The sequence below is a fragment of the Micropterus salmoides genome, unplaced genomic scaffold (assembly GCF_014851395.1).
Source record: "Micropterus salmoides isolate LMB-PRFRI ecotype aquatic unplaced genomic scaffold, ASM1485139v1 Ms_hic_scaffold_16, whole genome shotgun sequence".
NCBI classification, from domain to species: Eukaryota; Metazoa; Chordata; class Actinopteri; order Centrarchiformes; family Centrarchidae; genus Micropterus; species Micropterus salmoides.
This window is the reverse complement of record NW_024040707.1, coordinates 16,955,170-16,979,404: the sequence shown is the minus strand read 5'-3', so window position 1 is coordinate 16,979,404 and position 24,235 is coordinate 16,955,170. Positions and strand designations below refer to the sequence as shown.

Here is a 24,235-nt window from a genome sequence, read left to right as displayed (position 1 = left end):
AGTGATATCTGTTGCATCTGCATCAAACTCAACTTGCTCTCTGTCTCTCTCGCTCTTTCTCTCTCTCTCTCTCTTTCACACACACAGGCGCGCGCGCGCGCTCGCTCTTTAAGAAACACACACACAATTCAACTAAGCATGTGCACAGGCACAGACATACAACCTCATAGAAACCCAGTAGTTAGTTCCTGCGTCATTACAGTAACCATCTGTCAGTATGCAGGCACACATATACCGACTTGGCTGTGTATATGCAACCACTACACAAAAACGCACACACACACATACACACACACAGGGCTGCATGTAGTCACATTGCATACGCACAAGCACACACATTCACCCAGTAAATATCTCGTGACCGTTTCTGCCCTTTTTGCCTGGCTAGTGTATGTGATGGATTTCACATGACGCATATATTTAGGCCACGTGGATCAATCTGAGGTGAAAGGTACTTCGCTCATTTCTCTTTCTCTCTCCTTCCCTCTTGCCTTTCACTCCATCCCTACCCACACGAATCTGTCTCCATGCCGGTGTCTGCCAAAGACTGATGTCATTGTCCACCAGTGTGCTTCCAGTGTGTGAGATGAAATGATGAATGTTGAGGTATAATCCCACGGTTTAATCCTGACCACTCCCAATCTGCTGCCTGCGGACAGCCGGAGCAACTGTGCTGACAAACACACATACAGACAGTTTAGTTTCGCCATAAAAACATGCAGGATTTGGAGGGGGTGGAAGACACACATTTTGGGCCTCCAGCAGCCTTTAATAATGATCTAACATTATTCAAAAATGCCCACCTGCTAGGCAGAGAGATAGATGAAAGACTATTTAGGCTATTTCTCTTGGGTGGGAGACAGTGAGTGAGTGAGTGAGTGAGTGAGAGTGAGTGGGAGGGAGGGCGGCAGTCAGAAACAACCAAACTAATTCTCACCGAAGAACAGACAGTCGTGCCAGAGCAGGAGCTGCGGTTAGTTCACCTCTCTGGCACTCTCTGCACATCAACAAAGAAACATTAGTACTGTTTTTTTTTTCTTTATCCTCGAGTCCAGGTACCAACTAGGACCAGAGATTTCCATTTTGGATAGGGGGGCTGTAAACACACGCACCCACACTTCTCCAAGCCGCAACTCAAGGTAAGGCACGCTGTTCACTCAAAGCGCGGTGATTTAATTTCGCTCGATTGAATCCCTGCTGGCGGTTTAGAAAGCAGACGAAAAAGGGATAAAAGAGATGTTTTCTGACGCGCTGCTTCTTCTGCTGCTGCTGATGAGCGTTGTGCGGCGACCGCGCGTAAAACTGCTGCAGTGAAACTGGCACGGAGAAAGCAGAAGAAAGCGTCTGGCTGCCTGTCATGTCAGAAAGAAAGTTTAACGAGAGACGGTGGGTTATATGTAACAACGGGCTTGTTGAATTTTTAAGTGTTTGTAAATGACTGTATCTATGTGCCAAACCGAAATTGCCCATAGTCGTCAATGGAGCGATTTTAATTTTTGTCCTTATTGTAACGTAACGTAACCTATCAGTAAATTTCGATTATTTCTACAATGTCCCGGCTTTCTATTCAGCATTACAGATATGATGAGGGTAGTCCCTCACTTTCATGTGGCAGGTTTTACCATCAGGATATTTGAAAACTTACTTTTTACACTTTTAATGCTCCTCACCAAAGAGAGTCACTTTACAATTAGGCCTACAGTTAGTCCAAGTAGTCACTTTGTAGGACTTCTCTCTAAAAGTAAAAGTTATAGTTTTGAAGAAAAATTAGTCCTCTTTGAGGTACAAGTATAGCAGGGCATTTGCATTTCCCTCCTCACACCTTCTCCCTTCACTGGCTGATTCTGTGAAGCTGCACCAGCTTTAGCTTTTCCAGTTATTCACTTGTTAATTATGCATTAAACAGAGCAGAAGCACCAGCCACTTTACTTTCTCCATACTAGGTCAGCATGTTGACTGCAGGCTTATGTTGAATCAAAGTGGGTGTTATTAGGTTTTAAGTGGGAATTTGAAATAACTGATAGCACAGTGAGCTCAAATGTTGAAAGAGAAAGGCTGCTGAAACAGTTGCTGTTAATGTATGGGCAATACAGTAAGTTGGGCATGCAGGGCACTGGATTAGTGGTAGAGGAGTAGAAAAGTAGCAGCAGAGGTGCAGGCTACAGTTTGAACCATTGTAAATAAACATACTAAAACAGTTTATTAAAACCACAAGGACAGTATATCATATTTCATTTTTTCCAGTGAAAGCAGAGTCCACCCTCTACCGGCCTCATTAACTTGCTTTATATGAGCTTGTGTGATTTGATAAATGAGGAGAGCAGAAGAGAGAAGAGAAAACATCACAGAAAATCTAGTGTAGGCTACTACATTCCTGCACCCCAGAGAGAGACTAAAGGAGGTTGCTTAACCAAGAAAGCGAACAAAGTGGCCGAAAATGAAGAGTCTGGGGATGACAAAAGGGGGGCAGGCGAGGGGGGGGGGGGTTGCCCGCATCCTCATCTTATTTGACATATGCATGCTGCTCTGTTTTTCACATCACAGTCCTTTTTAGTCTTTAACTGGTAAAGAAATGCTCACTCTGATTTTATTTAACAGGGTGACAAAAACCTTCTATCAGACAACACTTAAGTTGCCACATCTCTCGCAGTTCGCACCTGTATGCTGAGCATTCCATTTCACAATACGCACTGTCACATGATGGTTTCAATCAGATCTGTCCATCTCAGCTATCTGTTTCTCTCTATATCTATCTATCTGTTTATGTACAAGTCTCTTTCTCCTCCTTCTTTGTAGCCACTGTCCTTTAAGCTAACCTGTAAGCTGCAGTGCTTTATGTTTTAACTCATCTCTCGAGACCTCATTTAGAGTTTGTGGAAAAGCTGCAGCCTAAAGGACAAAAGGCTTTCAAATCATTGGTGAGCTTTTTCGTTGTGTACTGTACTGTTCATGGCACAAAAAAAATCTGCTATCCTTGGATTTTGCTGAACAAGCCAGATTACTGACAAGCCAACACACATAATCAAACAAAGATGGTTTCAGTGATATACTGTGTGTGTGTTTGTGTGTGTGTTCAAGTCTGTGTGTGCATGTACTGTATGTTTCGCAGACTTTTTTTGTGCAGAAGATGGAAGATGCAGCTTAGGTTATAACCTTCATCCGCACAGTTAAGCCTGCTACCTTTTAGAAAAAATCTGCGATTCATTTTGGAGATTTTCAGCTGGCTGACCTGTGATGTGCTCTCACTAGCCAGAAACATTTGGAGGATGAAGTATATCAGCAGGGTATTAGAGGACAGAGGGACAGATTTGTAAATCATCTTATGGTAAAATAATAACTTAGCTATAACAATTTGTAAGATCTGCATGATTGTTATTTTGTATAACATGTAACTGTTGTTGGGCAATCATTTGAATCACAATTTGAAATCTGCTTGCCTTTGAACTGCTTTTTTTCTATAATGATTTGGTAACTTTTGTTTGGTAATGTTCTTGTCTGATTTTTAGCAGGAGATCATAAAAACAGATTTTAATTAAATTTAGGTAGAACCACAGCTGTTGAAGATTGTAGGCACTCTATGGAACATTTTTGCTTTTTTGAACTTTTCCCTGAATTGACCCTTCTCTAAGCCACGCCCCGAATACGCAGCTGGCCCATCACAGCGCAGTATAGGACTCACTCTAACTGAGGTCGGACACTTTCATGGCTGCGCTCCGTTGACTCGTATGGAGTGGAAAAGGAGTCGTTTTCTAACTTTTTTTGCTGTATTTTTCAAAGATATGGTAAAAGCTGTTCCTGGGGCACCTGTAATAATTACAGTTGCTACCCAGAGAGGTTGAAAGGAGAAGTACGATTTATTCCCTTTCCAAAACCTAAAACAAATCCAGAATAATGTAGGCTGTGGATTGTTCCTAATGTAATGTTAGTTAGCTAACGCTAACTAACTTACTACTGAATTTAATGTTATATAACCCTACTGTTCTGCTTTAATGGTTATAATAGTGAACAGAGACCTACCCAGCTGTAGAGGAACAGTGTTAATCCTTAATATTGTTTACCTCTTTCTCAATGGTCAATAATAATATGGTGGTTCACTTACTCTGTGATCGTCTTCTTTCACATAAGTTTGAGTCAGTTTGACAGCCTGAATACAACACAGCACAATGCAGCTGCAAAACTGTCTGCTTCTTTCTGGGATCGCTTTTTCCAAAAATTATTTCTCCAGGGAGTGCTAAAAGACAGTTTGTCAAACTTAGCAGTAACAGTAACAGTAATTAAGGAGGGCGTGCCTTGGCAAAGGATCAATTAGAACAATCTGGAACATGTATAACATGATTGTTCATCATTATATGTATTTGCAGCAAAATGCAGATAAAAGGCCAACATTTTCTATTAGAATAACACATTTAGAAGAGATGAAGATTTAGTGTAAGCATTCCCTCTCTAGCTTCTGACTTGTTAGCCATTGAACAAGTTGAGCATCAATAGATGGTTACTCTGCTGACTTGTTTTAATTTACCAGCAGGGTGGATTTTAATAGTAAAATAATGACACCATTTTAATGGTCATATAATCAAAGACCTATAAGTTCCTGATTTCTATAAGTGTTTGTTCACATTTAAATGGTATGAACTCAATTTAATGGAAGAGTGAGTTTTGACTGCTTACACCAGCCCCTTAATGTCACTTCTATTGATTACCAAACAGTTAATCAAGGGTGATGAATGTAGTTAATAAAACACTGACCTAATACAAATAGGTTTTAAGCAATGCCTTTGTGATGGAAAAGCAGAAGAAAGAATAAGGATGAAAGGGACGAGTGATGCTCACGTTTGCAGTAACATTGGTGGTATCAATCATCCCGCATGCTTCTCTAAGTTGACTCACTGCAGTCTGAACTGAGGGGATGAAGGACATGTACTATTTAAAACAGAAAATCCAGAACAACCTGAAATATAGAACGTGTCAGTATTGCTTATTGATAAGATTGGTCAGTCCTTGAAAGAAAGAGCACAGCATATCCGGTCCAGGCCCAATTGGATAAAAGCCATTTTAACAGATGTAGAACTTCATCAATAGGAAACCTAATACTAAGCTTGTTCAGATGCTGGTGCAATGCGGGCATCAATATCCCATTATAATGTAATGGTAAATCATAACAGCTAATAAAAGTGGATGTAGTAAACGCCCTCTGATTCTTGTGTGGTTGAATGTGAATGTTTCCCACTGAGATTCTGCTGCTGAGACACAGGAAACGGAGTTCTGCTGCAATCTGCAACACCATGTTCACAACTATAGAGATTTTCCATCACAGCAGCAGCCAGGATAGGTTACAGATGGTGGTTGTAGGAGATTAGGAGGTGCATCGATCCATCAACATGACTTTTCGAACCCTCTGTGTAATGTGACACAGTGTTCGCTCCCTGCCACCATATCTGGTGGCCAGTAATGATCCTTATGTGCCCCAGGAGCTTGGAGGTAACTCTGTTGTTGACAAGGATTTGGCAAGCATTGGCCGCGCTGAAAAAATTAAGTTGGAGAAGAAGAATAGAGACAAAAGTAGTGTTTAGAAAGCCAGCAATAGCCAGCTAAGAATAAAAAAACAAATCATAAATTCACTCTTAATTCCTCACACGCCACCTATGTTACATAAGGACGAGCTTAAGGATAAACTGCACACACAGCAGAGCATATGTTTGTTTTTTCCCTTAAATGAGTTTGGTGCCAGAGGTTTCTAATGTCCTGTCCTCCTTGCTCATCTTCTGCCTTCTGCTCTCACATACTCCCATCTCATCTGCTCCCTGTGTCCTCCAGCTGAGCCCTCATTCCTCTACTGAACCCTTATCTATCTATCTATCTATCTATCTATCTATCTATCTATCACCATACTTTTATTAAAAAGGTGTGCAGGAAAATATGACTGCAAATGTGTTTCATTTAACACTAGAACAGCCATGACGGTCATTTTGACCGTTTTGAAATTTATATCTGCTTTGTTGAAAAAATAAATAAAATCCTGCTGGTACCTGACTTTTCCTAAAAGTGTCTGTATTTTCATTTAAAATGTTTTTCATATAAATTACACATAAGGCAAAAAAAACAAATGAACATTTTTACCTATTTCGGCCATAGACGGTCATTTTGACCGCACGGAATTTCTCTGTATTCTTTTGTTACATTTCCTGCGGTTGACCTTTGTCTCTCTCACTGTCAACAGAAAGGTCAGTAGTGGTCCTGAGTGTTTTGTATATATGCTAATTTCTACAAACAAAAAGTACATTAGACTAAATTGGTTGATCAGAAATAGGCTAATAATAATAATGAATTACATTTATATAGTGCTTTATCATAGATACTCAAAGCGCTTCACAGTGATGACCACGTTATCTATAGGCTATATATATAGCTAGGCTTCTAAAATGAATGAGCGAATGAAGAGAAACATGACTGGAACCATATCCCTGGAAATGCTTCAGAACTTGAATAGTGATGATTTAGATGGAACAATCGGAGGTAGAAAGTGACAGTGACGTTTCCTGGGTGCACGTAAACATTTAAAATAAAATGTTTTATAATTAAATAATATACTTTTAATTGTTATTATCTTGTTCTGAGTTATGTTGAATGGATATGGAAATATAGCCTGACTGTTGTGATATGCGATAATTACGGTAGGCTACTAATTATTATTTATAAATGTATAATTAAACTTGTTTAAATGTACATTTTGGTGTTATTTAGGTTTTTTTTAAAGATATCCTAATACAATAAATGCATTAATCTCTCAATTGGGTATTTATCATTAAAGATATAGAGTTTGGAATCTAGCGGTCAAAATGACCGCTTCTGGCAGTTCTAGTAGTTATGGAATTGTGGCGCTTCTAGTGTTAAAGGTATAGGACACGCAACATTGGTGAAACTAGCAAGAGATTTTGAAAGTATCCAACCGAAACCCTTCATGCCTCTAGCCAAAGCCACAACTCTGCCAGAGTTGCGTAATTATCTCCACCAGGTATAAACCTGGAGATGATCATTCATTTGGTCTTGTGTGTGTGCGTGTGTGTGTGCGTGTGTGTGTGTGTGTGTGTGTGTGTGTGTGTGTGTGTATGTCTGCAGCTAATCTTGCTACTTGACACATCAGCTTAATGTGGGTTTTTGTAATGTTTTTTTTTGTGCACATTTATGACTGGGATCATGGAGTGCAGTCAATGGTGGTATAAAACAGAGCAGTCAATTAATTTTTTCATTGTATTTTAAGAATTGTGAATTACCGCAACCATGAGAGATCCTTGAGCCATTCACATACCCCTGACAGAAACACTAGCTCAGTGATAGCAGGCAGGAAGACTTAATCTTGCGTACAACTTCATGGCTAGCGAGATGATAACAGTTTAGCTAACAGTTGTACCCGATAGGGCTTGTAGCAGTTAGTAGTGGCAATTACTGATATTAGTGAGTTTTATGGATAATTAACTGAAAGAAACAGTCAGTCAGTGAAATGAATGAGCCAACTAATAAACAACAATAGGCAGTTGACAAATGGGTAACAGTTATTAGTTGTAGAACTAAGTGGCAAGCTGCTAACCTGCTAATTAGCAAAACTACAGTAGCTTAAATGTGCAATGTTCTGCTTGATCTTTCCAAAAGAATAGCCGTTGTAGTTATATTTTAAGTGGAGCCTATACAATATTGTGTTGTACATTTGTAAGCCAAACTCTTTCTGGTTTTTGGACTTTCCCAGTATTACATAAAACAATATTACAGTTAAAGCTACAAAACTACAAAGAATTGAAAATGGCAGGAATCCCAGATCGAGGTCACTGCCAAAATTTTCACAATCTGATCCTTGGGCCAGGGATCTGTTCACCAAATTTCAGCCAAATTCATTTGTAACTTTTTGAAATATTTTGCAGAAAAAGAGACAAAGATGGGAGAACACATGCACCAACCAACTTCACTGGCAGAGGTAATGACAGAACTTCAGCAAGTGTTACTACACTAACACACAGAGAGCAGCTCTCTCTCACACAAACAAACACACACAGTAAATGTGTTTTTTTTTTCTTGAAATGTTGTGATGGGACAGTAAATAAAAGAGCCAAACTGTAGAGACACCATAAAACTGCAAACTCTGATTAAAGCAATGAATCAAATTCTACCAATGACTAACAAGCAACATGTGCCAACACAACACAGTAAGGGAGAAACTCACAAAATCTTCATGAAATCTTCATTATCACAGCTCGACATCAGGCCAGGACAAGATGGTTCTTCGAAAAGCATTGCATAAACATGGGAATGCACTTACATAAAAGTAACCACAACTTACTGTAATGTAAAGTGAGCTGCGTTACAATGTGTTGAATTAGAAAGTCCCAGCTCTACAGGCTATTAAGAAAATACACTAGGTTTCCAATCATTTTTATGAAAACTAATGTTTTGTTTTAGACAAAGTGAACATAGAAAGCAAATGTCAATGAAATCCCCACAATATTGCTTTCTTTCTACTTTAAAGGTTGTAGCACAAGAAATATGCAACAATGTAAATACTTTCTTCCATTTTTCTTGTGGTTCTGTGTTCAGACATATGTAGCTTCATTGTACATTCATGAAGTCTATTCATTTCACCCCAGGTGATAGCAACACATCTCATTTACACCGAATTTCTTTTCGTTTCAAAAGTTCACATAAAATTACCTTGACAGCCGGATAACAAAACATAGCTATTGATTGCTGACCTTTTTTCAATGGTGTCTAAGTTCTGCTCTAAAACCTACCGAGTAGAAGAGTTGAAAAGACAGGCGAGAGATTCTTCCATAGCGGGGAGTTTGGAGGCAGCTTAATCATACAGATAAAAGGATGTGTTTTTCGGTGCTTTGTTGTTGGACACTGAATTAACCAGTGTTCAAGGCCTTGTAAACGCATATGTTGGGAGAAATAATTAATTAGTAATGAGTTATCCTTTCCCATTACTCTCTAGTGTTAGAGGAAAGAGAGCGAGCGAGAGAGAGAGATTGCAAGTGACAGAGAAACAGAGGATAGAAAGAAAAGATAGGTTAGAGGGGAAAAGAGCATTGGATATTGAGAGAGAGTACTTCATTACGATGGCATTCATTACCTGACCCCTATATATGTTGTCCTTTCTGTCTCTATGTCACCATCTGTCATTTCCCATCTCCTATTCCTCTCCTTCTCCTTCTTCCTTTTCCGCTTTTCTTAGTGCTTGATCTCTTAGCCTCTCTTTCTCTCTGTCACCTTTCTCTTTCATCCCAGGTCATCTCCCACTTCCCTGTGCCTCACTCTTGTCATCTTTTCTCCACCTCTCCTTATTTATCTCTGTCAATAGACTGCTGTGTGAATGACTGCAAGAGAGGAATTAGGAACAGAGAGAGGAGACAATGAAACCATCCTGGTGTAGTTTTCCTTCCTCCAAATAGCTCTCTGGAGGCCAAGCAGCATACTCTAACATACTCCATGTAGCCCAATTTCACATTATCTGAGTCCACTCACCTGTTAATTGGGGTTTTTCCTCAGACTGAACAGAGCTAAACTTGGAGCACTTGGCTGTCCTGGCTCACCGTTTCTTTGAGTTCAGCAAAAAAGTGTTAAAACTGGGTTAGAATGTGGGCCAGCATACAATAGCTAGGACACATATCAGAAAATGACGTAAAAGGTACAAGATCCACATACACGAGTGTAATCCTGCTTACTGTTGTAATTATGAAAATAAAAATAGAAGGACAAAGTAATTAAAACTTAAGTATCAGTGCTATCATTATGAGCAGCAGTCACTTATTGCTTGCTCGTTTTGTTTGTCTTTGGGATTTATCATTTTTTCTTCCTCTACTGGCCCCGGCTACATCACCCCTTACATAACACCCCAAGCTGTTGTAAAGACGGATCCAACAAGCCACTGCTTTATCAGTCCTTCAACTGTGGCTCCCCATCCAATCATAACGATGGCTGCCAAAACTACTACCCCTCATCTTCTGCTAGCCATTCCCCCGGATAGTGATATAGCTATGGCATGCTAAGACCAGATGCAGACCAGCACTTTTAAATGCAAACTATTATGGTGGGGACTTGGCACCAGGGGGGGATGCTTAGTGTAGAGGGAGACAGAGACAGCCAATTAAACATACTGGGGAAATAAGGTACATTTGAAATGCTTTTTTCATTGTACCCGCAGGGAAGCGCTAAGTGTCAAGTGTCTTCACTTTCTCCACTTTGGTTAAATGCATGGATGGATTCAAGAGGTGTATATAGGAGGTCAGAACTGATCCAGATTTATTTATTGGCTCAGTTGGTCATAAAGGAGGTTTTATCCTCACATTGCATTATGCAAGCCAAGATCTCTGCTAGCTACAGGTGAAAGATAACAGCTCTGCAGACATAGATTCTCCCAGTCTCTCTCTCGCCTTCCTTCCTCTCTGTATATTTCTCTTTCTCTCTCAGGATGGATGAGTTTAATACCGAGGTGGTTAGAAAGAAAGGCAGTTTTCCTCACTAAAGTGTATTCTTTACTCTGACTGGAATAAAAACCAAGCCTCTCCTCCTCTTCCTCTGATCCTGCCACATCTCCTCCATTGGCCTTTGGCTTCTCTTTACTTCCCCTTCTTCTCTCTCTTCTGCTCTGTTTTTCTCACTCTGTTCTATTACAGAGGCATTGCATTGATTGCTTAAATGCATCTAGTCATCTATAAGAGATAAGCTGATTTTGAAAGGCATTGCCCTAATGGATATGTTCAGTCTCAATGTCTTTCACACATTTTTTTTTACAAATTCTCTCACTTTAAGCCAGATGCACATACACACAGAATCGGCCCAGCTGAGGCACCCAGGTAGGATCTAAAAATGTTTCCAAGAAAGAAAACACACAGCCTTTTCTGAAAGTCCCGTATTTTAAGAAAATACCAGAATAGAACTACCTTCTGGTGCAGCACTAGATAGTTTTGTTGGTTTCAGTCATTCATGAAGCACAAACCCATAAGTTTACAGTTTCATTAATGACAAATTGGCAGCATACGACCTCAATAAAGTTGAGCAGCGTGGGTGGTTTGTGCTTATTACCATTTGAAATTAATTTATACACATGGTTACACTTGTATGCACTAGTAGTTGGGTAAATTAATTTATCTTATGCTTTATGGATAATTCGCTCGCACAATTCAAAAACCCTTAGAAAAAGTGACAGGAGGTCTACATGCTTGCCTTTGAAGAGACATGGTACTGAGAAGTTTGGGAAACGTGTCAGTGGGGGAGCAGGGTGGTGTGGGGTTGGAGAAGACAACCATTCCAGTCTACCTCATCAACAAAAAGAGCTAGAAAAGCAATAGCAAGGAAATAAATGTCGAGAAAAGCTGCTAAATAGGAGAAAAGCAAGAGCATGCTCTGCCTTTGCTCTGACCTGGTTCCAGTAAATCCGCCTACTTTACACGATGAACATTACCTCCACACTGTATTTATAGAGCCTTTTGGTGTGTGCTTTTGTGTGTAAGCTGAGTGTATATGTATGTGATTTTTTTTTTTCACGTGTGGCCATGATTGCAGAGCAAAATGCAGTTAGTCCATGTCGACGATGACATATGGGGGCAGGGAGTCTAATAGCACAGTTTGAGGAAAAAAAGTGACCCATGTTAAAACCCCTGTTTGTAGCGAGCAGCAATCCTAAAGGCTGCATGTTGGAGCCATTGTGGAAGCACCATATGATTCAGTTCCTCTCAGAGCCACAAGATGCTTGTTACAAATAAGCCATAAATTGAAATGACTTCCCAACTTCTCTCTTAAAATGCAATGTCAGTACTTTACTCCACAATAGGTCATTATTGCTAACAAAACATATTGAGCTTTAGGATATGGTGGCTTGAGTGACAGATGCCTTAAGCGGTGTTCAGACCAACTTTGGCTCTCCATGGAAAAACGGAGCCCTGTCATTCATTTGAACGAGGTCGGTTCGGCAAAGCAGCAGAGATGCCAATGTATGGGGCTGTGGCAAAAAAAGGAGAACCATGAATGTCTGTACAGAGTTTTGAGCCAATCCATCCAGTAGTTGCTGAGATATTTCAGTCCAAAACAAAGTGGTTGACCGACTGACCGACATTGCCATCCCTAGAGCTACGCCGCTTGCGGAGCTAAAAGGCCAACTTGAAGAAATTGAAGACAAGACACATTGACTTTTTCAGCAACCGAACCTTAGTAAGGTGTTTGTCTTACAGGTCTCTGATGTAATAGACATGGGCTTCCCCGTATATGCCCATGCACATTCCCTAGCCACCTCCCTGTGAATGTGGATGGAAGGATGTCACAATTACTTTAATGTATTTAGCTAAGCATGTAAGTTGTATACAAACCCAGCTGCCCAGTTTCCAAATTTGTATTTTCCCATGTGAGGACCGGCAAGCAGTAAAACCAAATCTAGGTTTTGAGTCAGTGAAAACACCAGCTCCATAGTTACTGAACTGTTGAACTAGTTTCATAGGCCATTTTGACTCCCAAAGCAATGGGGACAGGGAAAAGACAATTTCCATTTATTATTTTTTGATAACCAGAGACTGCTTTCTCCTCTTCTTAAACAGTAACCCAGTAGAAAATTCTGCATAAGCTCACCTCCAGCAAGCTCCACAGGTATACTGGATGCTATAAGGTGTGAGCAGTATACCCACACACTGTTTAAAAATAGAGAGGGCCCTGACAGTCCTACACGAAGCTTCACAGCAGAGACCTCTCTGTTGAAATGGTCTCTAGCCTTATGACTCTTATCCAAAACTTCAATCCCTGCTCCTCCTCCTTTCTCTTCCTCTCTTCTCTCTCTCCAGGGAGGGGATTTTGCTTCTATAAGTCTTCTATCACACTGAATATTTTACAAAAGCACTTTTTTTCTCCTATAGCACACATACACACACTGCTGACTTTCTCACGGAAATGTTCTCACTTTCATTCCCTCACGCTCTTCACAACTGTCATCTTCCATGCGTTGTCTCCGTCTTTTATTCTTCCCTTTTTCTTGTCATCTTCATCTCAATCTTAGTTTCTCCTCTGAATGCTCCGCTTTGTCTGGCACCAGTGCTCTCTCTTAATTCCCCTTGACTTTTCTCTCTCCTTCTCACTTGCACTCACCCTAAACCAAACCTCTTTGCTCCTTCCGTTCTCATTTTTAACACACATCTACAGTTACTTTCTTACATCCTACCTTTTGTGACTATTCCAGGAATGCATTTGCATTGTATAGGCCTTAAAATGATCATTTGCCACATAATCAATACCGTCTCTGTTTGGCCTCTATGCTATCTTTCTGCTTTGTTTAGTTATAATGCAAAACTGATAATAATTGGTTGATGGGTCAGTTTCACTACTTAACTATAAGTTGTCAAATGGTTAACTTCACTGGTCATTAAGGTTGAACTAAACTGTCATTATTTTACACTACTGAAGAAGCTTTTATACAAGATTGGTTGCACAGATCGCCACTTTAGGAAGCTGCAGCTAAAGTGTACAGTCAGACATGTTCTCCCAAGCAATTTCCTCAGCTGATGTAACTTTTCATCAGGCTACATTCCTAATGTTAAATCAATGCATAAATGAAGATTGCATTGGAATTTTGCTCTTTATCTACTTTATCTATGAATTATTTATGTGATGCACTCTATTTTACAGTCTTTGTGTTTGTGTGTTGATTCACGGGGCGGCTGTGGCTCAGGAGGTAGAGCGGGTTAGCCGTTAATCGGAAGGTTGGCGGTTCCCCCTGGTTGCGTGTCGAAGTGTCCTTGGGCAAGATACTGAACCCCGATTTGCCCCTGTATGTGTATGAATGAGTGTGAATGTTAGTTTCCGTTTGAGCACTTAGGCTCAGTGAATGAATGTGTGTGACTGGTGAATGCAGATGTAGTGTAAAAGCGCTTTGAGTGGTCGAAAAGACTAGAAAGGCGCTATACAAATACGGAGCATTTACATTCAGCCCCTAGAGTTTTGATAATGTGTATTTCATCTGGAAAATTTGCTTTTTTATTTTATCATCTCATCTCAGCGGCATATTATACAGAAAACTGGTGTCATCCAGTCCACTGTGACTGGGCTACCATTTCCCTTCTTCTCCTTCCCAGTCATCATCTCTCTCTCTCTTTCTCTCTCTCTCTCTCTCTCTCAATTCAATTCAATTCAAATCAAATTAGCTTTATTGGCATGAATGTGTAACAACAATATTGCCAAAGCATCATACAAACTACATAAGAACAATCAACCCCATCTCTCTCTCTCTCTCTCTCTCTCTCTCTCTCGTTGTGATGACATGCATAAAAGTCAGATGGAGACAACTGAAGTGAAGTACACTGCTGGATCCTACACAACAGCTTACTGCTAAGCCACACAAGAGCCTAAAGTGTACAGGTGCTTGCAGTAGCCTCAGGCTAATTGCACTCAGTGTGCACCTCCTGAACATGTAAGACTGAATGAGGACCGCCACAGTCAGCCAGCAATCAGAGATGCAGACTACATGTGAACTATACCCGCCAAGCTGCATCAATACTTTAACATTTTAGTGAAGTGAAATCATAGTGTAATAGCTACAGTACTCCACAGGATGAGCTGCATTAACTTTGAGGATGGATTTTAACAAACGTACAGATAAAACATCTGCAGAATTATGTATGGAACTAAACTAAGGCTAAACTAAACTAAACTAATAATTTTAATAAACAGTTTACTATGTTTACTATAATATTTTTATGAGTGTGATGATAGTTTTTCATTGTTTTATCTGCCCTATGGAGTGCAAAATGTCTATGGTTGTCTGAGTGGTTACCTATATAATTTTGTGAAGTCAGAACCTAAATACATCCTGATATCAGTTCACCAAAATGTTCACAGCTATTTCATTATGAATTTTTTCCTCTGAGTTGAAATGCCATCTTGTGAAGGTCTTCTCACCTTAGATAGACTCTAAACTTCCACTCATCATTCATCTTGCGTTATTTTCCCAGACCGTGGCTCCCTGAATGAAGGGTTTGGGTATTGGAATCATTGATAGGGAGCGGCCTTGAGTTGACCACTAAAGCAAAAGAGTGGTTGGAAAATAATTCTCTGACCTGCCTGTGTTTGTGGAGGTGTGTGGGGAGATACCATCTGTGTGTCATTACGTGTGTGTATGCTGCTTACATGCCCAACATCCATTGTTCCATCATCCTCCTCTTCCTCATTGTTTCAGATCTTGCTTTTCATTTTTATTTCCGCTTGTGTCCCTTCTTTTAACCCTCCCTCTCGCTATCATTCCCACTCTAACTTTCCCATGAGACCAAATGACCTCGTTTTCATCTTAAGACTCATGCTTGAGCAAACTTGTTCTCGTCATGCACAAAAACATGCACACATGCTGAGGTGCTAGTGCAGAAGTAGCACGATTTGCAGCAAAAAGGCGCATATTATATCTCTCTAAATGCCTCTAATGTAAAAAATGTGGCTTTTGCTCAAACTCTTTCTGCTTGATACCCCATAGCCTTTGCAACACCAGACATTCCAGTGGCTCAGTAATCTGCCATGATTTCCACTATAAGCTTTTCTGTATGTAACGTCTACATGTGTGTATAATGGGAACAGCGGTGTCCTTGGTCCCTGTGATTCTTATGCTTCCCTTTTTTAGAGCAGAAGTGTGTGCATATGTGTGTGAGGCAGAAACCTGGAGGGTTCAGATTGCCGCAGATGTGACATGGTAAATCAGAAACCCCTCACAAACTGATAATCTTAAACCTCACATGGCAGAGCTGCCCCTAACACCCCTGAATCTCAAAGGCAACTCATGGTTAAGATTTTAATAGTAGCCAAATTATAATTGTTATAATCAAAACAGATGTACTATGTTAGCAGTTGTTTCAGGTTAAAATACACTTAAACCTTTGAAAATTCAATTATATGTCTTGTATATGGGTTTCCAAAGGGGAAGCATTTAATGAGAACATATTTAGCAGAATACCGTATGCTTTTTTCTTTTACCATTTATTCAGGCAAGTCAATTGAAAACACATGGACGAGTTTGATTCAAAAGTTTAACATTAGCGTTTACCAAATGATAAACTGGGCATTTCACTGAACATACGAAAGTAAGCTCACATTGACAGGCATAGGCTGTGCAACAGGTAGTGGTGAAGAACACAGAGCACCAAAACACGTGACAATCTGTGCTTGCTGTTTTTAAAACAGAGGAAACAAAATCACTGGGATGCAGCTCTGCTTATTATTTTTAATTTTCTATTTTTTTGTTTTTGCGGTCAGTGCTGCAGTTCAGGCTCACAACATGTAGTCTTCCTCATTCCCGTCAGAAGCTCTTTTATTGACGGTGGTTTGCAGCAAAACAGTCAAGAATTTCTCCACACTTGTATGAGACAGACAGGTGTGTTGAAGGACAAGCAGGAATAGACAAAAATAAAGAAAAACTCCTGCATTTGGAGCCTCATCTGGCATTTCAGTGCGGAGGTGTAACATACAGACTAAACAAAGGGACAGAGAGTGGTTCATTGTGAGGAGGAAGTGAAGGAATGGAGTAAAAGTGGGGAGATGGTGCGACATCACCGCTTGGGAGAAACAGTGCTAGAGGGAGGGAAGACCGTATTAGTGTGAGGAACTGTGAACTCTTGTGTCTGTGTGTTAGATAGTGTGTGTACATCTGTATGTGTTTCTCCCTGTCTCACTCTGCCTCTTACTTTGTTTATGTGTGTGTGTGTGTGTGTGTGTGCATGCAAACTGAGGTGTGGATTGAGGCTCTCAATTGAAGTCTGTGTTTTTGGAGAGGCACTCTGCGCGGTGCGTCCAAAGGCCATGTGTGGCCACAAAAGGAATGAATTAATTCATGGACACACACACACAAACACACACACACAGATGCAAATGGATGCTAGAAACGAAGGTTTTACAGTTTAATTTATTCCCCAGAGAGGGCAAAGCTAACAATGAGACCAGTGGCTTAACACATGTACATGTGCATTTGAATTTGCACAAGTGTGTGAGTGTGTGTGTAGGTGGATCGTGGGTAGGTGCATTAGAGGGTCTGTATTTGTTTGACAGAGGGAGTGAGCAGTGTGTGTGTGTGTGTGTGTGTGTGTGTGTGTGTGTGTGTGTGTGTGTGTGTGTGCTTGAAAGAGAGAGTTCTCCATCCACACAAGTGTTTCTTAGTCATCCAAGTCAATTAAATGTAACTACAAGTGCCCGCCTAACACACACACACATACACACAAATGAAGTTGGTTGGTAAAAGTATCATTGGCTCATAGCCCTGAAGGGAGTTGCATTTTAAGTCATTGATACATTGTGTACTTCCCTTGTGTGTGTGAGTGTATGTCCGCACACACTCAACTACTCAACCCAGTGCAGAAGATTTATGCAGAGAAAACCACTTGACAGCAAATGTTGTTTCTCTCCACTGACCCCCCAGTCACAAACATAAATGTATAATGCACACTCACACACAGCATTCCACATTTCTTCCCCTGAGTATAACACATCCTCTGAATGTTTTATAATGATCTCAAACTTCTGAAACATTACCAACATTTCCTCCCTCTCTCTGCCCCCTTTCGTCTAATCTCATATGTCTGCCAAAAGCGTTTATGTTGCATTCTCAGAGTTGTGCGTGTGACAGAGCTGACAGGAGCCGTTTAATTCTGTGGTTTTATGTTTGACACGTGAGCCATGTGCGACATGGTCGTGTCTGCCTGGCATGGCAATTTCTTCTGCACCACAAACTTTTTGCGTGAAGTCAATTTTTCCCAACCTGCATGCATGAGTGAAGCACGAAATACAGTTGCTGTTGTTTGTTTTAGATGTGAATGTTGTATAAATGCAATACTTATTCACAATGAAGACAAATGAGAAAGAGCAGCATTGTTTTCCTCACACTTATAGGCGCTATATACATACATCAGGATGAGTATAGTTATCAGAATAAGTCAGAAAACATCAGATTGTTTCTGTATTTAAATTAGCAATAACTGCAAAATGAATATAACAACAACAAACAAAATATAAAGCAAGTGTCACAATGTTTAATTTATTATCCACATGGTAATTCCTGTATAATACTGGCAAAACAAGGAAATTATTGTATTCCAGTGCTCCACTTAAAGCTCCATTCTGACATCTGACTTTCATTCTGTTTTCATATGACAAATGATAAAATGCAGATTTGTGATTGGTGGTCAAATTTACAACCTGTTGTCCAGGGATAATGGTAATTCCTGGGTTTCCTGATTATTCTCTGTCTGTACATTTGTCTTACAGCAGAAACAGAAACTGATATACTGACTGAGAATCACAGAGATAGCTGGAGATAGAAGAATGGTGGCTCTTTAACATTGTTAACATTGTTGTTGATGTATGGTTGACAAGCTGCAGCATTTTCTAAAAACCCTCAAAAGAACTGGCGATTTCAAATCAACAAAGCCTACATGGGAGAGTATTTTCAGAAATGTCTATTTCCACGGAGAGAAAATGCCAGCTTAGTAGGGACAGGACGCCAAAATCAAGAGAAACGCTGTTTTCAATTTAATCCACATTATTATGAACATAGTCAAAAAGACAAACGAGAAAAAAAGACCCCAAACGGAAAGCGAGCTGCTGCAGGAGGCATCACAGGTGCTACGCTGACTGCTTCAGTCAGTGGTGAACATTTCTGGGTAAGATCAGTTAGGCATCCACCAATACACAGAAAGCTGTGCTATTGCACACTTGGGGTTACACAGGCTTATAAAACAGTGTATTGATCTGTATGTTCTTGCTCCCCGCAGAAGCACACAATTCTCTGAAGGCACATGTGCTCAAAGCTCACCAATGATTAGTGCGATTAATATACAGGACGTGGCCACAATAAATGTAACACCTGTATAATGTCATACAATACAATACAATAGCCCTACTATTTAACTGGATACTCCATTTCCCCTAACGTTTAATTTGAGAACAAAGTATTAGATACACCTTATATAACTCTTAGTTGTATCCTGTAGACAAAACACAAGGTGTACCCTTCAATATAATGCAAGCAAACAAAACCACAAATTATGGCCTCAAAAATTAACTACTAACAACAGAGCAAAGTATTGGAGCACTAGCAGTCGGTCTGTCAATTGATCTACCACTTTAATCCAGACTGAAATATCTCTGTAGCTATGGATCACTGTGAAATTCAGTCGACATTCATGTTCTACACAGAATAAATTGTTATCACGTTGGTGATTGGTGAACCTTTCTTCTAGCTCTGTCATTTGTTAAAATTGTTATTTGTCAAATACATTATGGTATGATAAATACTGCAAAGCTAAAGCCAGTCCCACCAGCCTCAGTTGCTCTTTTTGTTTAGTTCTAATTAGCAAATGTTAGCCTTCTAACATTAGAAATTATGGTGGGGAACATGGTCAACATTACTTGAAAACATCAGCATGTCAGCATTGTCATTGTGAGCACTGTGCTTCATAAAGCTTCTATGGGCCATCAGTAGTCTTCTTTCAGTACAACGACCAGCACTGAGCAACTACTAAATATTTTCAGACAATGTGAAAGGTTTGTTTAATGTTTGGTATTATTTGTAACCATTGGTGGAAGTGTGATCATCTGAATGACTTTTAAACTTGTATGTGCGTGAATAACATTTTTAAAAAGTCTGGTTGGGGGTCCATTAAAACTGATTGCTTTTATTGCTAGAAATGTGAGGCAGTCCAACATGGAAACAGTACACAACCACAGCAGGGTCATGCTTTTGTTCATAAAAATTTCTACAGCAAAATACTTTAAACATGTAAATGCACGAACATTATGCAATCAATAATATTTTTAGGATTGTCTTCTTTTTCTCCTCGCTCATGATCCATTACTAACCTCTCCGTCACTCTTTCTCTCTCTCGCTAGCTCGTTGTCATGTGAAGCTCTGATTCTCTAGCTTGATGTTACATCCAACTTGGAGAGGATGCTTGTTCCTTCCGGTGTGTGTGCGATTCTGTACGTATGAGTGTACATCCAACTTATCCACACAGTCTCATTCAAGAAGTTACTTACACACAATCACTTGCCCCTTACCTTAACCATAACCATCACAACTACATACTTAACCTTAACCCTTACAATAACCTTTACCTAATTGTAACCTGAGCCCTAAAGCCACGTCTTAACCCTCCACCTGCGGGCGGGGACCTCAATTATTGTGACATGAGTGTATTCAGGTTAAAGTCCCCACAAGGATATAAAAACATTACACACACACACACACACACACACGTGTGTATGTGTGTGCCTGCAGGTCTTGCCTCCGGTTATTCTGGTGTCAGAAAAAACGAGCCTGTCAGCCCGACATTGCATCATTCTATGTAAACTACAGACACACATACACACAGTTTTGTAAAAAAAAAACAAAAAAAAAACGAGATACTCTGTGGGCCTTCTCCCTGAGGACGCACTTACTGTGCTAGACCTGCACAGATCCACTCTCCTAATGAGGGAACAGGAAACAAGAGGACACACACCAGGGAAAGAGAAAGAGAGAGAAAAATAGAGAAGGGAGGGAGTGAAAGGTGAGGAAGTATTTTAGACAGAGTGGTGTAAAGCAGATGAATCATACCATTCAGAATAAGGCAACACTTGTATATTCATGTGGCGTGTGTGTGTGTGCTTTTGACACTACATGATTTTGGCAGATTTTACATGTGTCTGCATTTGGAAATGGGTTTCTCTCTCTCTTTCTCTCTCTGGGCAGATGTGATGAATTTTCATTAGAACGTTTCCTTATTAAGCCTGTTTCTGGCCTTGTGTACGCCTCGTAGTCACACACACAAACATGCGCGCACTGTCTCTTCTACTTACACACACAAAAACAGAACGCACGCACAGGCCTTAGATGAGAGCAATAAGGGAATTAGTGGTTATAACAAGCTCGGAGAAGACCCCATACTAGGAGGTCAGTGGAAGAAGCAAATGTAATTTGGGTATTGATGCAACACAGACACACACACGTACTAACCATTACATGATTTCCACACATGCGTAACTCTTAATACTTAAGTTCTGTGTGTATCCATTCACCCTCTTTCTCATTCTTGTAACCTGTCGTACACTTGATTTTAACAAGCACAGAAATGCTGATAATTGGCCCTTCATCCGCTTCTCCTCTTCAGCTTTTCTCTCCTGTGTGCTCTGCCACGTCAAGTCTTTTATTTGTCCCACTTTCACATCACAGCATCTTGATAAGGCCTGGGACCGACCTCAGGCTGCTGCGCACTCCGCTCAATATTGAGCACACACTCGTCGGCTGAGGCAATGAGCTTAGTACGAATCAGTGGACTGATTTCTGTTTAATGCCATTATATTTTTACTGTAAATTAAGTTTTGTAGGCCATAATGTTATTAATGGCAATATGAAAGTGCTTTCAGCTGTGTCTAGAATATTCATTGTGTTATTATTTTCTAATTATACCCAGTGCAATTCTTACATAAGGTTGTGAATCTAATTTCTTCTGAAGAATTTGAACGCTGAGCTAGAAAAGAAGTCAATTTTGACGTGTTGCCTCACGTATATCACAGTTGATCTTGACTGATCAATAAGAAACATGCTGCAACTGTCACATTTTGTTATACACAGATGAAGAGACACACATTGATTTGCACACAAGAAGCACAAAAATGATGATCATTCTTAGGGCAAACGTGGTAATCATTATTGATAATCTTATGAAAGGTGATGGTAATTGTGGGCTTAATTACCCTTAAAGGGGCTTGTGGGACACAGAACATTTCTTTCTTTTGTGTTGTAGGTGTGTGTACATATGTGAGTGTCTTGAATGTGTTTATTTGATATACACACAAACACACACATACACACACACAGACACACACACACATACAAGTAACGAGGCCCTAGCACAGTAGGATTAGTGGTTGTAAAGTACAGGAATCACAAACATGTCCACAATCTTCCTCGTTGTTATTCCCATTAGTCTAACAGTTAGAACATCAGGGGTTGCCACATCAGTCTTAACCCCTGATGTTATTCCCCCCCACCTTGGTGAGGAATTGCCATGATTAAACCTTTCGGACTAGAGGGGATTGGCGAGTGCAAAACGACAAGATGAAAGCCACGCAGAGGCTAAGAAAGGTGCAGGAGCGGGATTGTGAAAAAAAAAAAAAAAAACACAAACAGAAAGGAAGCAAGAGAGGCAGGGAAAGACAAAGAGGCTTTTAAGTGAAATGATCATGCTGCTGGTTGAAAGGATAAACATGTTGTTCCTGCAGAATCTCACACCTGTGTTCACGCTGATGTAGGCAGGCACATGTGACATGTCAAACACTAATGAGGGACACATATATTTTCTTTTCTTCAGTAGGTCATTCTGTTTGCATATTTTATTTAGTAATGAGCTGCAAAAAGCACCATATTTTTTCTTAATTTCCCTGTTGGACAGGGCTTAATGGGAAAGGATGACTAAAGAGATGAGTGCCAGTGAAAAGCAGATTTTCTTAGAATGATGCAGAGAACCTCTGAAACACTTCCCCTCTGTGCTGATAAAAATATATTCTATTCCCTTTGATTCATTTGTGAGCCTTGCTGCAGCCTGAACACAACACTTGTGAACAAGCACACAGACACACTCAAGACACGCACAGGCAATTTGATTTAAAGTGCGGAAGATAACGTGTGATGTCTCGGATAGATCGGTGTGCCTTCACACTTTAGTATGTGTGTCTGTGTGCGTTAATGGGTGTGCATTTCAAAAGCATAAGCAAAATGTACAACAAACCATGCAATTCTTCATTGTGTGTTGCATGGAAGCCATGCTACATGCTCATTCAAAAGGATGTACACTGATTTTTTTTTTCCAAGTTGAGTTGAAATGAATGAATCAAGATCCAGTGAACTTTTCACATTTCAGTTTTGTTTCACCATATCCGTGTGACCAGTTGTCTGGACCACTTTTAACACTCAATAGCAATATGAGGAGAATTTGATGTTTAAAGATCTAGGCATGTTATAGAATGTGTCATAGCATGATCTGATGTTTAATAATTGCTTATTATGACAAAACAAGTACTTGCACACTCAGAAAGATCCATTTAAACGGTGACATTAGCCATCCCTCACTCCCTTTATTAAAGCAACATTATATGTTCTTATCTTAAAATAACTTTAAAATAATTTTAATGATACACTGACTTGTGAATGGCATCTCTGTACTTGCCACTCCAGTTTCTATGTGCTAGCTACTTAACTTTGTACATGTAACTTATTAGCTGGCTTGCTATGTCGCATTATTGTGCTTGCTTGATGTTTGGCTGTGTTAGCAAAGTTGTTGACTCCAGCAAAATCAGCCAGAGGTTTTACACACAGAAGTGTAGCTGCTAGCTATAAATATCGAGTTGATGTTACCAAACTTACTACCAAACACATTTGGACATTTGGACATCTTTAACGTTACTGTAAGTTATCTTCCCTAGGCTGCAGTCTAGCTAGCTCGCCACCCAAGTTTCAAGCAACATCATGCAGCTGTTGGTGGGGAGCTGAGCCACTGTCGTGCTGGAAACAAGCGAGAACACCAGAACCGGGCTCAACAGCCTCTATGGACATAATGTTAGCTAATGGCAGAGGCAGAATAGGATGGAGGAAGCTAAGGAGAGAAAAAGAGACTGACCAATCAAGAGGCTCTCCGGCTTTGTGAAAAAAAGGCTGCAAGACAGACGCCGAGCTGGCATTCTTACAGTGTACACTGTTGGACTAGTAACTAATATTGCTATGTCTTGTGTTGTCGCACTTACTTGATGTTTGGCTGTGTTAGCAACGTTGGTTACTTGTTAGTTTTTGTTCATAATGTAATCATAACAAATGCACGTGTACAGCTGTTATTTACGGTGAATTACACTCTGAAACGGTAGGGCCGCCAAATCGCACAAAAAAGCAATTAATGTTGCTTTAAGTTTAAATAGGATGACAAAATGCAAAAAGCTCAATTTGTCTTCCACTTCAGTACATCCTCAAATTGATCCCAGATTTAAGGTGACTAGCATAACAATGACCTCTCTTTGAAATCTATTTGTTTGAAATCGGAAACTCATAATGTCAATTTCTTTCAAATATATCATTCTCACTGGTTCATTACACACCATCTGTGTAATGGAGTATGGTGAAAGCCCCTATGGGCCCCTCTCTCAAGGGGGCCTGTAGTGGTTCGAAATACTTCATCATTTCAAAAAATAATAAATTCACAGTCACGTTATC

At 40.1% G+C, this 24,235-nt stretch overlaps 1 protein-coding gene across 1 annotated transcript in view; it reads left to right on the top strand.

The window, feature by feature from the left end:
• The first annotated feature begins 793 nt into the window (after positions 1 to 793).
• Positions 794 to 24,235, top strand: part of camkvl (CaM kinase-like vesicle-associated, like) — a 36,424-nt gene continuing 12,982 nt past the window's right edge. Inside the window, exon 1 of the mRNA XM_038722467.1 lies at positions 794 to 1,139. The gene's annotated coding sequence lies outside the window, so the exon portion shown is untranslated. The remainder of the gene's footprint in view (positions 1,140 to 24,235) is intronic.